We start from the raw sequence: 12,146 nt of genomic DNA, 5'->3' as shown, positions 1-12,146 counted from the left end.
CATTAGACTGTTTTGTGCCTTTTTTTGTAGCTCTCTCTTATAACAATGTCTGGCACATGGCTGGTGGTCAATTAAAGCTAGTTGGCTGACTGATTTATCTAACACTTTATGGTTACAAAGGACTTCCCATACATCATCTCATTCTGTCCCCACATCAGGAGGTAGGTGGTATGTATGTATCGACCTTCCAATTGTAAAGTTTATAAATCTGAGCTCAGAGATGCTCAGGGACTTTGCCTAAGGTCATCTGGTTAGTAACTGGAAGAGGAGGGAATCAGGCCCAGGGCATGTGATTATGAGTCTGGTGCTGCTTTTATCAGGGCATAATTGCCTAAAGCACTAGGAATGTGATCATTTGGGGAGTGGGGGTGGGGAGAGAGACAGAGGAGGAGTGTTGTCTGTAAGAAAAGGCATATAAATCTGTAGCCCTTCATTAGGCACCAGTGGGATGAATTATACATTTCAATGTTTTGAACATCAACAAAACCCCATGATGAAAAAACAAAAAAATATTCTATTCCTGCGCAGAGTTTTCTCCGACATAAAAAATAACTTTGAAAAGTGCAGGTCCCATTTTGATGTGTTTGAACTAGTAACTCTTCCTGGATTGTCCTTAGATAAAAGTCTCTGTTTAATCTATTGACAGGTAAGACAAGTCTTTCAAAGGACTAATTCCATTTGGAGCAGTTGTTCTCATTGTTGATTTTCTAGAATACAGATGTTTTTAGTCTAATGTATTATACAGTATGTCCTCTGTCAGTTCGGGAAAGAAGACAAACAGCTGTTTTGTCTTAAAACTGGGGCCTCTCTATAAAATAGCTGACATCAGCTAAATTGAGTTTCACCCCGTATAAAGATTTTAATAAACAAAACTAGTTGTTCAGCACATTACTCCTATGGCTTGCTTCTGTGTTTCAGAGCCCTTGAGCTTTTGTGCAAAACAAGTCTGGATTAACTAGTTATAATGAGTCTGAGCAGCAAAACAAAAACAATGCAGCCCTCTCCTGATAAGAGGAAGTATCTTAGAGGCAACATTGAGAAGTTAGGAGAACATGGCTTCAAACTCTACCTCATCAGACATACTAGCTGGGAAACCCTGGGCAAGAGATTTAAGCTCTCAGCCTCAGTTTTCTCATCTGGAAAATGGGGATAATGCTAAATTCCACCCCACAGGGTTATTGGGTGGATCAGTGAGATAATGTGTATAAAATACTGTGCCAACAAAGCACTATATGGATGTTAACTGTTATTAATCACTGAATTTCATAGATTTTAGAGCTGGAAGGGCCTTGGAGATCATCTTGTCCAACTGCCTCATCTTATGGAAAAGAAAACTGAGACTGAAAAAGATGATTTTATTTACCCAGGGTCATACAAGTAATGAGGTAACTCATCTTGGATTTAAATCCAGATACTCTGACTTGAAAGCCATTGCTTTTTTCTAATATATTGTGCTCAGCTAAAATTGGAGATCCCTAGTCAGAAAGATGGCAGAAAGAACTTATTGGAAATGACAAAGATAAAAATTACTTTGTTCAGACTTTCAACTTGATTAACTTATACAACCAGGTCCCGATTACCCTGAATAAGAAATCCCCTGAAATGGCCCCATTATTCAAATTTGCAGTTTATATTTCCACTGGACTGGAACCAATAAACATCATTTACATAATTTTTACTTTGATTAGTGAAAACTAAGATACATGTGATCACTTCATGGGATTTATTATTTGCATTAATTGGGACCTAGCTGCAGGTACTGTGTGATGAAAATGGACTCAGACCGTTCATGGGACAACATGGATCTAGATGCAAATCTTATTCATTTATAGCTTAATTATATACCTTTTCCTTCAAGCTTCTTTTCTCCTGTTTCCAATCTCCAAAGGTCTTCAACGGTCAACTATTAGTCCTGTTTACAGCTTGTCCACCATGTCTTTTCTTCTTTTATACTATTTTCACCTCTACTTTCCAACACAAACACATTATTTATCAGTTCTGATGTAATAAATACCAAAAGGAAGAAAAATTTCTTTGGGAAGAAGTTGGTTAATCTAGTAAGGAGGGTTTTAAACTGGGTTGGGTTTGGGACAGATGATCCTGAAGGGTAAATTCAGAACCTTGAAAAGTTAAAATTAAAAGGTAAAGGAATGGAGTAGCTAGCTGGCACAGGGAATAGAGCACCCACCCTGGAGTCAGGAGGACCTAAGTTCAAACCCAGCCTCAGACACTTAACACTTACTAGCCATGTGACCTTGGGCAAGTCACTTAACCCCAATTGCCCTCCAAAAAGAAAAAAAAGGTAAAGGAAGGAAGTCATCATCGGGTGGCAAGAAAGGCAAGAGGAAACCCACCTAAGGCCACCTTCATCACTATGGGGATTCATGGAGCTTAGAAAAGAGACAGGTGTTAGAAAACCAGATTTATGTGCACTCCTGCACCTATGACTTGAATGGAATAATTGAGAAAAGGTGAGAATAAGAATCACACAGTCCCAGAGCCATAGTGAGTTGGTTAAGGGAAATAAAGGAGCAGAACCATGATGAGGTTGTCTTGAGCATTGAGCCTTTGTCAGGGCTGTTTAACACTCTGCAACTATGCACACACACATACACACATGCACATACACACACATGCACATACACACACACATGCACATATACACATTTATACATACAGAGTCTCCTCAGTTTAATTATAGGCTCTCAAACAGAGTGAACTGTGTCTTTAGTTGTTCTGTATACCCTGTAATACCTCATAGTGTTAAGTATTTAAGCTGCTCTCATTAAGTGCTTTTTGAATGAATGGATCAGTAATTTCTTCAAAACAAGGACTCAAGAAATTAAGGATTCTTTGAATTTGCCTTCCAATTCCAAGTCCTGCAATTATTTCTTCTCTGTTGAAGGACTTGTATGTTGATTATTATGGTCATATTATGGTCACTGTGAACTATAGTTTTTCACTCACAAATTTCCATTTGCTTATTGACCATTTATTTCTCAGTTTATAATATACACTATGTTTAGAAGTTATGAGATAGCATTTCCTAAAAAAAAAAAACCAAAAAATACCCCCAAAACTGTAGTGCAGACTTGGCTTACCATCCTTTTTCTGAACAAGTAATGTTCTAATTGCCCATAAAGTGTGGCATAGTGGATAGAGTGTTGGGCATTGAGTCAGGAAGACCTGAGTTCAAATCTGGCCTTATACACTTATGTGTATATTAGCTATGTGACCCTGGGCAAGTCTTTTAACCCTGTTTGCCTTAGCTTCCTCATCTGTAAAATGAACTGGAGAGGGGAATGCCAAACTGCTCAGGTATCTTTGCTAAGAAAACCCCAAAAGGGGTCATGAAGAATCAGACATGACTGGACAACAGCAAAGGAAGGCTACTGGAGGATTCTTCACCCTCCTACCCTTTAATCAGAGGGGCAGAATATAGGATAAGGCATTTATGGCTAAAAGAATGTGGATCCTGGTCAGTTCCTTTTTTCATTATTTGGTATGACCAATTTTTGTCCCTTTGACTGCTCAATGTGTTCATCTATGGTTTAGATGTAATTTTCTTCCTTCTGTGTTTTGACCTGCTTGTTCTCTCCCTCCCCCCAGTTCTTTCATCATACTAGACGTCATTGTCAGCTATTGGCTGAATTGGATGCCATGCATTTACAACAAAAACAGGCCCCTGTATGTTCTCTCTGCTTTCCAGATAGCAGAACTGGGGCCAGTGCAGGGAAGGCTTTAAAAAGCCCCATCCTCTGATTTAACGGAGATAGGGGAACTCCTGATGTAGAAACTCCTTCTGCTCATGTTGATGAACTATTTTTCTAACTTACCTTCTTTAGCTAGCTTCCTGGGAAGCTGAGAGTTGACAAAACTTGTCCATCGTCATGATGTATGTATAGGAGGAAGGACATGAGACCAGGTCCTCCTGACTCCAAAGCTGGCCCTTTATCTACTATATGCCAGACACAATATGAGGATGAATTTTCTAGCAATTTCAACTGTCCAAAACTGAAATATGATGCTGTATGAGGTGGTGACATTCTCATCATTGGAAGTATTTACATAAAGTCTTGGTGACCGATCTGTGAGGGAGGTCGTGTAGGGTACTGCTGCATGGGGTGGGTAGGTGGACTCCAATGTCCTCTCCTATTCATCCTTTCTCCTTGTATCCCCAATGCCTAGCCCTTCCTGGAACATAGTAGATGCTGAATCAATACTTGTTGATTGGTTGATTGATTGACACTCCTCTGACAATCCCTTGAGGCAGACAAAGCATGCAACAAGTTCAGATTCAGCTATTCCTTAGGACCCATAAACATTCCTCCTCTTCCTCCTCCTCCCCTCCTCACCTTTGCCTCAACTAACATATGAAGATTTTGTTTGTGTTTATTTTTCTTGTAGATGAAAAACATGAAATCTAGAGGTCTTTTCATTCAAAAGCACTTTGTATAGTTCAAAAGGTGACTTCAAAAGCCACAGACACTGCAGGGGGAGCTTGTTGCAATCCAGGTACAAGAGGACTGGACACTTTTATAGTGGTTCAGAACTATGAGATAAAGAGAATCTTCATTCAGATGTTGCTGGCACTTATTTTGGACTCAGTTTCCCTCTGATCTACTTTTGGAAATAGCTTTTTGGTTTGAATAAAACAGCTCAAGAAAAGAAAAATGAGCTACACATCTCAGATAGATAGGTACATGTTGAAATATAGATTTAATTGGTAGTTTCCAAAAGGAGTTTCATGAGATTTCACCTAATGAGTAGGCATGGATTGATGAGTTTGCTGCTATCTACAGAGAGGCAACCATGGAGAGAACACTAACTGGAGAACAGAAGGTATGAGTCACAGCCCCAGCTCAAGCACTGATTTGCTGTCTGACCCACCACTCCCTCTCTGAGCTTCAGTCTCTGCATCTGTAAAATGGATGAGTCAGAAGAAATGACATCTTTCTAGAAGTGACATCTTTCTAGCTTCAACATCTTTAGTTCATATATAGACAAAGAGACATAGCAAATCAAAAGGGGATATTGATCTGTGGTTTTGCTATAAAACAAACCTCAAAAGTCAGGCATGGAGAGAGCCAGTTGGTTTTGATAGTGTTGAGAATGCAGCGGACATGTATCTGTTCCTGCAATCCAATTGTCAGGAGTGTGTGCTGGTTGGTTTAGCATGACATCTGAAAGTAAAAGGATGGAACATGCAGCCTTGTTCTGGGGTGGAACAATGCGGATGGAGGATGGAGAGGACAGTTAACAGCAAACTTGAAAACCTAATGGATCTTGCTTTTTGCCTGGTCTTTTTTCCCTCTTCATAGAAATAAGGTGACATGAAAGTGAGGGTGGGAAGGGTACCAGCCCAGCTCTGAGTCATGATGATTGTGGTGGAGTCAGAACCAAGCAGAGCAGCTGGTGGCAGATGGAGAGATGCTAGGATTTTGAGCCCCCTATAAAGGAAGGCACTGTTCATCACAGCGGTGCTGCTGCTGGTGGTAAGGCTGTGCTGATAACACTGCTGCTCTTGTTCATTTGTTTCAGTCGTGTCTGATTCTTCATGACCCCGTTTGGGGTTTTCTTGGCAGAGACACTGGAGTGGTTTGTCATTTCTTTCTCTAACTCATTTTACAGATGAGGTAACTGAGGCAAACAGGCTTAAGTGACTTGCCCAGGGTCACACAGCTTAATAAGTATTTGAGACTGGATTTGAACTCGTGGTCACAAGTCTTCCTGATTCCAATTGTAGTACTCTAATTATTGAGCCACCTAGCTGCCCACAATAATACTGCATGTTTGTGCAATTTTTGTTATAACAATATGTGGTTTTCCAGTTGGAAAGGTGTGGATGGTACTTGCGGGGCAGGAGGAACCAGCTAAGTAACTCCTGACTTTGATATGAGAAAGTGATTGAACCTCTAGGTGAAGACAAGGGTAAAGTGTTCAGGCTTTATTGGCCCTTGTTTTCCGGGGAACTAGGGTAGGCCAATCGGGGAACTCAGAATCATGATGAAAGAGTAAGGGAGGTGAGAGACGAGTATCTACAGACTCTCAGATTCAGGGGACAGGCCTGCCCAGATTATAGTTTGCCTAGAGCAGGTGAAAGAGACTAAAGATTAGCAGATGAGAAGAGTAACTTCCCACGGGGTCAGAGCATGCAGACTACTAGGAAAGGGTGAAGACTTTCTGAAGTCCTGAAATTTGGGGATACAGGTAGCTGTGTGGCTCATATGGGGAAGCTTTTTTTCCCTGAGAATTTAGCCAGAAGGCTGATGGTGAAGTGGTCCAAGATAAACAGGTAAGGAAGCCTTTGAAGGGAAGCTTTTGCTTAGGTCTAGAATCCCATAGGCCATAGTGAGTGTTGGGGAAGCAAATCGCAGAAGGTGACAAAGGAAAGCTTTGGCCCTTTAATTTTGTGACTGTGGAACTAGAACTGAGTAAAATCAAGACTCAGGCTCAAGGAAGGATGCTTGGAGAACAGAGTTGTAGACTATCTTACAGTTGGACAGGTTATATTAATCAAAACTCTTTGGGTCAGTTTTTCAACTAATTCTGAATCCATCTAACTAGGAGAACAGTAATAATATTAATAGCATTAGTCATGCTTTAAGGTTTGCAAAATAATGTATAAATATTATCTCATTTTGTTCTCACAGAAACCTTAAGATATCGGCGCCAATATTATCCCCATTTCACAGATGAGTAAATTGGAGAACACACAGGTAGAGTAATTCTACAATATCACACATAGTAAGTATCTGAGCTGAATTTGAATTGAGGTCCTATGCTACTTCTTCTAAGGATTCAAAATATCTTTAACAATATGTTCTTAGATTTTCCCAGAAGTCCATCAGGCTCATTATCTTCCAGTTTAAAGAATCCTCATTATTCCTTTTTTTTTTTTTAAAATAAAATCAGGACTTTTTTTTAACCTGTTTTATGCCCCATGATGCCTCTTTTTAATAGTCTGGCTTTGGGGTACTGTCAGTCTCCCTGGATGATTTCCCAGTTAGCTTCACTTCGGAGGAAATCCAAAGGATAAGGAGGAATCCAAGAACTGAACACAAGCTGAGGTCAGAACCTGGAGTCCAAGGAACTTACCAGAACCACATCATGAGGAAGAGGGTCAGACTTTGATGTAACCAAGAGTCAGTACTAGGCAACAAGCCAAAGCAGGAAGTTTAACCTTGTTGACCTTTTTTCTATTTGTTTAAACATCACAGAGTAATGCAAGGGATAGTTTTTTGCTGCTGTTGGTCAATTTTATTTTATTTTTAGTTCACCTGGATTCTCTTCTTCCCTCTACCCCTCCCCCACCCACTGGGAAGGCAAGAAATACAAAACCCCTCAGAAATCTGAAGTCATGCAAATTTCTGCATCAGCCATAGGAATCTAGATTTTACAAAGAAGACATAGGGCCAAGTCACACCTCTGATCCTGGCTAGCTGTGAGATCTTGGGCAAACCAGGAGCTAATTTTTATTTCTCTTGTGTAAAATGAGGATAATCCTAATAATAGCTAAGATTTATATAGTACTTACTATGTGCTAGGCATTGTGCTAAATGCTTTATAATTATTATATTTTTTGATGCTCAGAACAACTGTGTGAGGTAGGTGCTATTGGAGCCTGTTATATGTGGAATGAGTTCTTGTACCTGGTCCAGAGATCAGGGAAGACTACAATTAGGGTAGGAGTCACTTGTTCCATCTTTTCAGTTGTGTCCAACTCTTCGTGACCCCATTTAGGATTTTCTTGGTGAAGATACTGGAGTGGTATGCCATTTCCTTCTCCAGCTCATTTTATAGATGAGGAAACTGAGGCAAACAGGGGTAAGTGACTTGCTCAAGGTCACACAGCTAGTGGGTGTCTGAGGCCAGATTTGAACTCAGGAAGATGATACAATATTAGTATAATACTATCTCATTTCTCTTCTATCTCATATCTCATTGAAATGCAGAGGTGACCTTGAGTCACTCTACCAACAAAGCACAAATTCTGGTAGGTCGCTTCTACCAAGTTGGAAAGTTTTCAAGTTCAGACTGGGGATGAGGTGTATGTCTACCATTTGGCAATTAACCTGGCAAAGCATGGAGGAGTTCTTCACCAGAAGGTTGACCATCGGGTGATTAATGTTTTTGGCAATCAAACCTAATGAAATGGATAATAAGATTGCCATCAGTATTAATGGAAGATGTGCTTATAGAGATGAAATCATAGACCTTGCAGAACATCTAAGTATCATCACCTCAAATGCATAGGCCTATCTATACATTTGTTCTTTGAGAAGGAAGCAAAGTGAAGCAAATGAAATGAGATTGTTATTATAAGGCCAAAGGATTGGTCCCAGTTCTTCTAGGGAGTCATTTTCTGAATCAACACTCAACAAGCAATTATTGAGCACCTATGGCATACCAGAACTGTTCCACCTGGATTAGATTCTGTGATCTACATCCTTGGTCAACTCCTTAGGCCAAGATGATTCCCCATTTTTACTGGCCTAAGCAATCAATGTGCTCCATTTGTCAGCTGTGCTTTCTCTTTTCATTGGACAGCTGGTGGGTCCTTTCCAAAATGCCTAGCAACTCCACTGCAAGTATTATTTTTTAAAAAATAATTGCAGGGCGCTGAAAAGAAGAGTTTGGATTAGAATGATTATCTATGCCTTATTCATTTAGTTATGACTATGAGACAGAAATAAGAAAAAACCCTTTACTATTATTTGCTGCACATATTTCAAAACCCACACAGTGCAGACATCTCTATAGTAAACAAACTTGGGTTTTAGAAATTATTTCTGAATCTTATTATGCCAGTGATTTCTCATATTGCCTTACTACTTGCCTATTTATTCGTGACAACCGACATATGCAAACATAGACATTGCCTTGCAATTTGTGGGATTGAAGTTTGGAGAGCTTTGCTTAGCCATCAAAGCAGGTTGTCCCTTTCTGAGGGAACTTTCTGTAATTTTTTCTGACAATGTATTGTTATTTCCTCATATCAAACCTGCATCCATACCCCCGGACCAATAAAATTGACTAATAAAATGGAATGTTGGCTTTGGAAAGAACCTTGTTGATTACCAAATCCAATCCCCTTTAGTTTACCGGCAGATAAATTGAAATGACTTGCCCAGAGTGTCGTAGCTCAGTGACCAGAGCCTTCTGGTTTTCAGTTCATGACTTTTTCTGTGGCTTTCCTTCTCTCTCTCTCAGTTAGTTTAGGGATGTCTGTTGGGATCTTGGCTTTTGATTCGTAAAGAGCAGCTCCCCTTCTTTCCCTGTTTAATAAGTAAGGCCAGCATCTAGAGTGCTAAGTGTACACAATTTCAGTGAAAGCTTAGCTATGGCCATGCATAACTAAAGTCTTAAGATGCTTTTTAAAAACCCAGTGAATAAGCAAACCTGCTTTTGGCAGGCTTCCAAGTTGTAGATTTGTGTGCAAATATGTAGAGGCCTCTTTGGGGAATCATCCCTTCTATCTTCGTGTAGGCTGCCTTCTAAACTCTGTGGAGCTCACTGCCTCCAATGGAGGAAAACTGTGCCTTAAATGCCATGTTCTTAGCAAATGTCTATTTTTATTTCAGCATTCAGACAGACACATCCATGGCCTGGAGAAACCTCACTCCAGTGGAAAATGTTTCCTTCTCCTTCTACCATCCCCCCTAATCCCCCCACCTGCAGCCATCAATCCTCATCATTCTGGTTAGGCAGACTCAGTGAGGTGTAAATGAAAAGAATGTGGTCCTCTTTGGGATACTGGTATTCTCAGGAAGGTAAACCGGCAGAGTTCTTGAGTGATGGAGCTTAAAAAATACCCCTCCCCTTAAAGTTTCTAAGGAAATTCTGAGTCCCTCTAGAAATTCATATAGCAATGAACTGAGAGAGAGCAGGAGACACCAGATTAGTTAAAAATATGGTTAAAATATTTCTTCCTCAGAAGTGATTTTGTACTTGGGAGTGATTATAACCCATAGGCACAGACTGCAATTAAACATGTAGGGTGTTGTGTTTGAAAATATGCTTATAACATACCTGATAGATGCAAGATAATGCCAGCCTAAGAGTGATGGTGATACCTGATTGGAGAGGGGGTGGTGGTGTCAGGATCTAAGGCCATCCAAAAGGGCTTGTGTCACCAGGCAACAGAATTGTGAGGGAACAAAGGGACTTTTAGAGGTTCAGTGAGAAAGAGGTGATTGGAGAACTGTGATATTCATTTTTATGAGAAGCATTATAAGCAAGGACAAAAATGAGAAAAAGGAAGAGACTGAGCTAAGAGGAACTCAGGATGGGGTTGATTAATAAAAGAGATAGGGAAACAGAAGACCCAGACAAGTATCCAGAACCAAACCAAAGTCGAGTCAGAGGATGAATTTGGGCAGATCCAGCTTAATTGGCGAGTCAGGTGATCTTAAGCAAAACAATTCTGACATAGTTTTAGGGTGGGGAGTGGAATGAAGGTCTGGACAGGAAAAGCCTTTGCTTCTCCAAACTAATAAAAATCAAGTACTTAGGATAATGAGGGAGGAAAAAGAACATAGCCTAGATTGAGGGATAAAAGCAGCATAAACCAGCAAGAAAGGACTGTGGAAATAAAGTGCGTATTGAAAGAGACTGTTAAATGTTTATAGCCTGAACCAAACTAACAGAGAAATACGAGATTATAAACTTAGAATTTAACTCAGATTTTGCCCAGAAATCCCTCAGACTGTAGTAAAAATTAGGTGTATGCTTCCCAGTTACACAATTTGAGGGTTGAACCTCAGTGACTGTCTCATCCAGGCTTCTCCATACAGACTGTTAGCTGTTCCTTACTCATGGCCCTCTGTTTCCACACTCCATGCTACAAGAGGCTTTTTCCTGCTCTCTTCTCCTATGAGATTACTTATCATCCACTCTGTGTGTATCTAGTATATATCTAGTTATCTCCATATTGTTTTTCCCATTAGAATGTGAGCTTCTGGAGGACATGGACTGTTTTTCCCTTTCTTTGTATCCCCAGTACTTATACAACCTGGCTAGTAAGTGCTTCATAAATACTTTTTGACTCCCTGAATGACCAAAAGGAATCCCCACAATAGTATAATAGACAAGTGAACATCCAGCCTCTTCCTGAAGACCTCCAAGAAAGGAGCACCCATCACTTTAAGAGATAGTTAGATAGCACAGGACTTAGAATTAGGAAGATTTGAGTTAGACTCCTACCTGCCACACTTCCTAGCTAAGACAATTTGGGCAAATCATTTAGCCTCTCTGTGCTTCAGTTATTTTCATCAGTAAAATGGGGCTAACAAAAGCACCTACCTCCAGGAATTGTGTTGAGGATCAAATGAATGAATATTTTAAAGCATTTTCAAACTTTAAAGAGCTACATAAATGTTGTGAGAATTGCTGCTAGTCATCCATACCCACTTCCGGATAACTCACATTGTTATAGAAAGTTGAGCCCAAATGATCCATTTGCATCCTGTTCCTACCTCTGCCAATCAGCCTTCTGGACCCAAACAGAACAGAGCCTAAGTTAGACTTCCTAGGTCTCCCTCTTCTTCAGTTCTATGAACCATGGGCACTTCCAGGAACTTTTGAAGACCACAGTTCACAGGACTTCAGAAGCCATCTAGTACATCCACCTGACCAGCAATCTCTCTAGACCCTCAAATGACAGGATGCTTGCTGCTTCCGGAATCGGCACATTTCATTCAAATACGCTATTCCTCAGTTCCCCTCAGGGTCAGTGTTGACTCATACTTCTGAGAAGGGCCACCCCCCACCCCTTTAGCTTATTTGACTGACTTTGAGGCTGGATGTAGGGCAGGCATGGAAGATTGACTTTCTTTTGTCACGTAAGACCAATGAGAAGTCTTTTAACAAACAACTTTAGTCTTAATGCAGGGCTATGTGAGCCATGTTCTGGGTTCTAGACCCACCCTGGCAGGTTACTAACCAACTAGTTAGTATTACTTTAAATAAGTAAAGCGGGGAGGTGGGGGGGGGTAGGTGTTGCAGTGAATAGAGCACAGGCCCTGGAGTCAGGAGGACCTGAGTTCAAATCCAACCCCAGACACTTAACACAAAAACTAGCCATGTGACCTTGGGCAAGTCACTTAACCCCAATTGCCCTGTATTCCCCCCTCCAAATAAAATAA

General features: G+C 40.5%; 1 long non-coding RNA gene across 13 annotated transcripts in view; it reads left to right on the top strand.

The window, feature by feature from the left end:
- The first annotated feature begins 5,903 nt into the window (after positions 1 to 5,903).
- Positions 5,904 to 12,146, top strand: part of LOC138164555 (uncharacterized) — a 56,326-nt gene continuing 50,083 nt past the window's right edge. For all 13 annotated transcript variants that reach the window (XR_011169120.1, XR_011169115.1, XR_011169110.1 and 10 more), the window contains exons 1-2: positions 5,904 to 6,295; positions 6,654 to 6,747. This is a non-coding gene — a long non-coding RNA (uncharacterized lncRNA). The remainder of the gene's footprint in view (positions 6,296 to 6,653; positions 6,748 to 12,146) is intronic.

The sequence above is a fragment of the Petaurus breviceps genome, unplaced genomic scaffold (genome assembly GCF_028583685.1).
Source record: "Petaurus breviceps papuanus isolate PSGF00001 unplaced genomic scaffold, PetGlider_PUasm1.0 190, whole genome shotgun sequence".
NCBI lineage: Eukaryota > Metazoa > Chordata > Mammalia > Diprotodontia > Petauridae > Petaurus > Petaurus breviceps.
The sequence above is the reverse complement of the archived record's forward strand: the minus strand, read 5'-3'. Positions and strand labels throughout refer to the sequence as shown.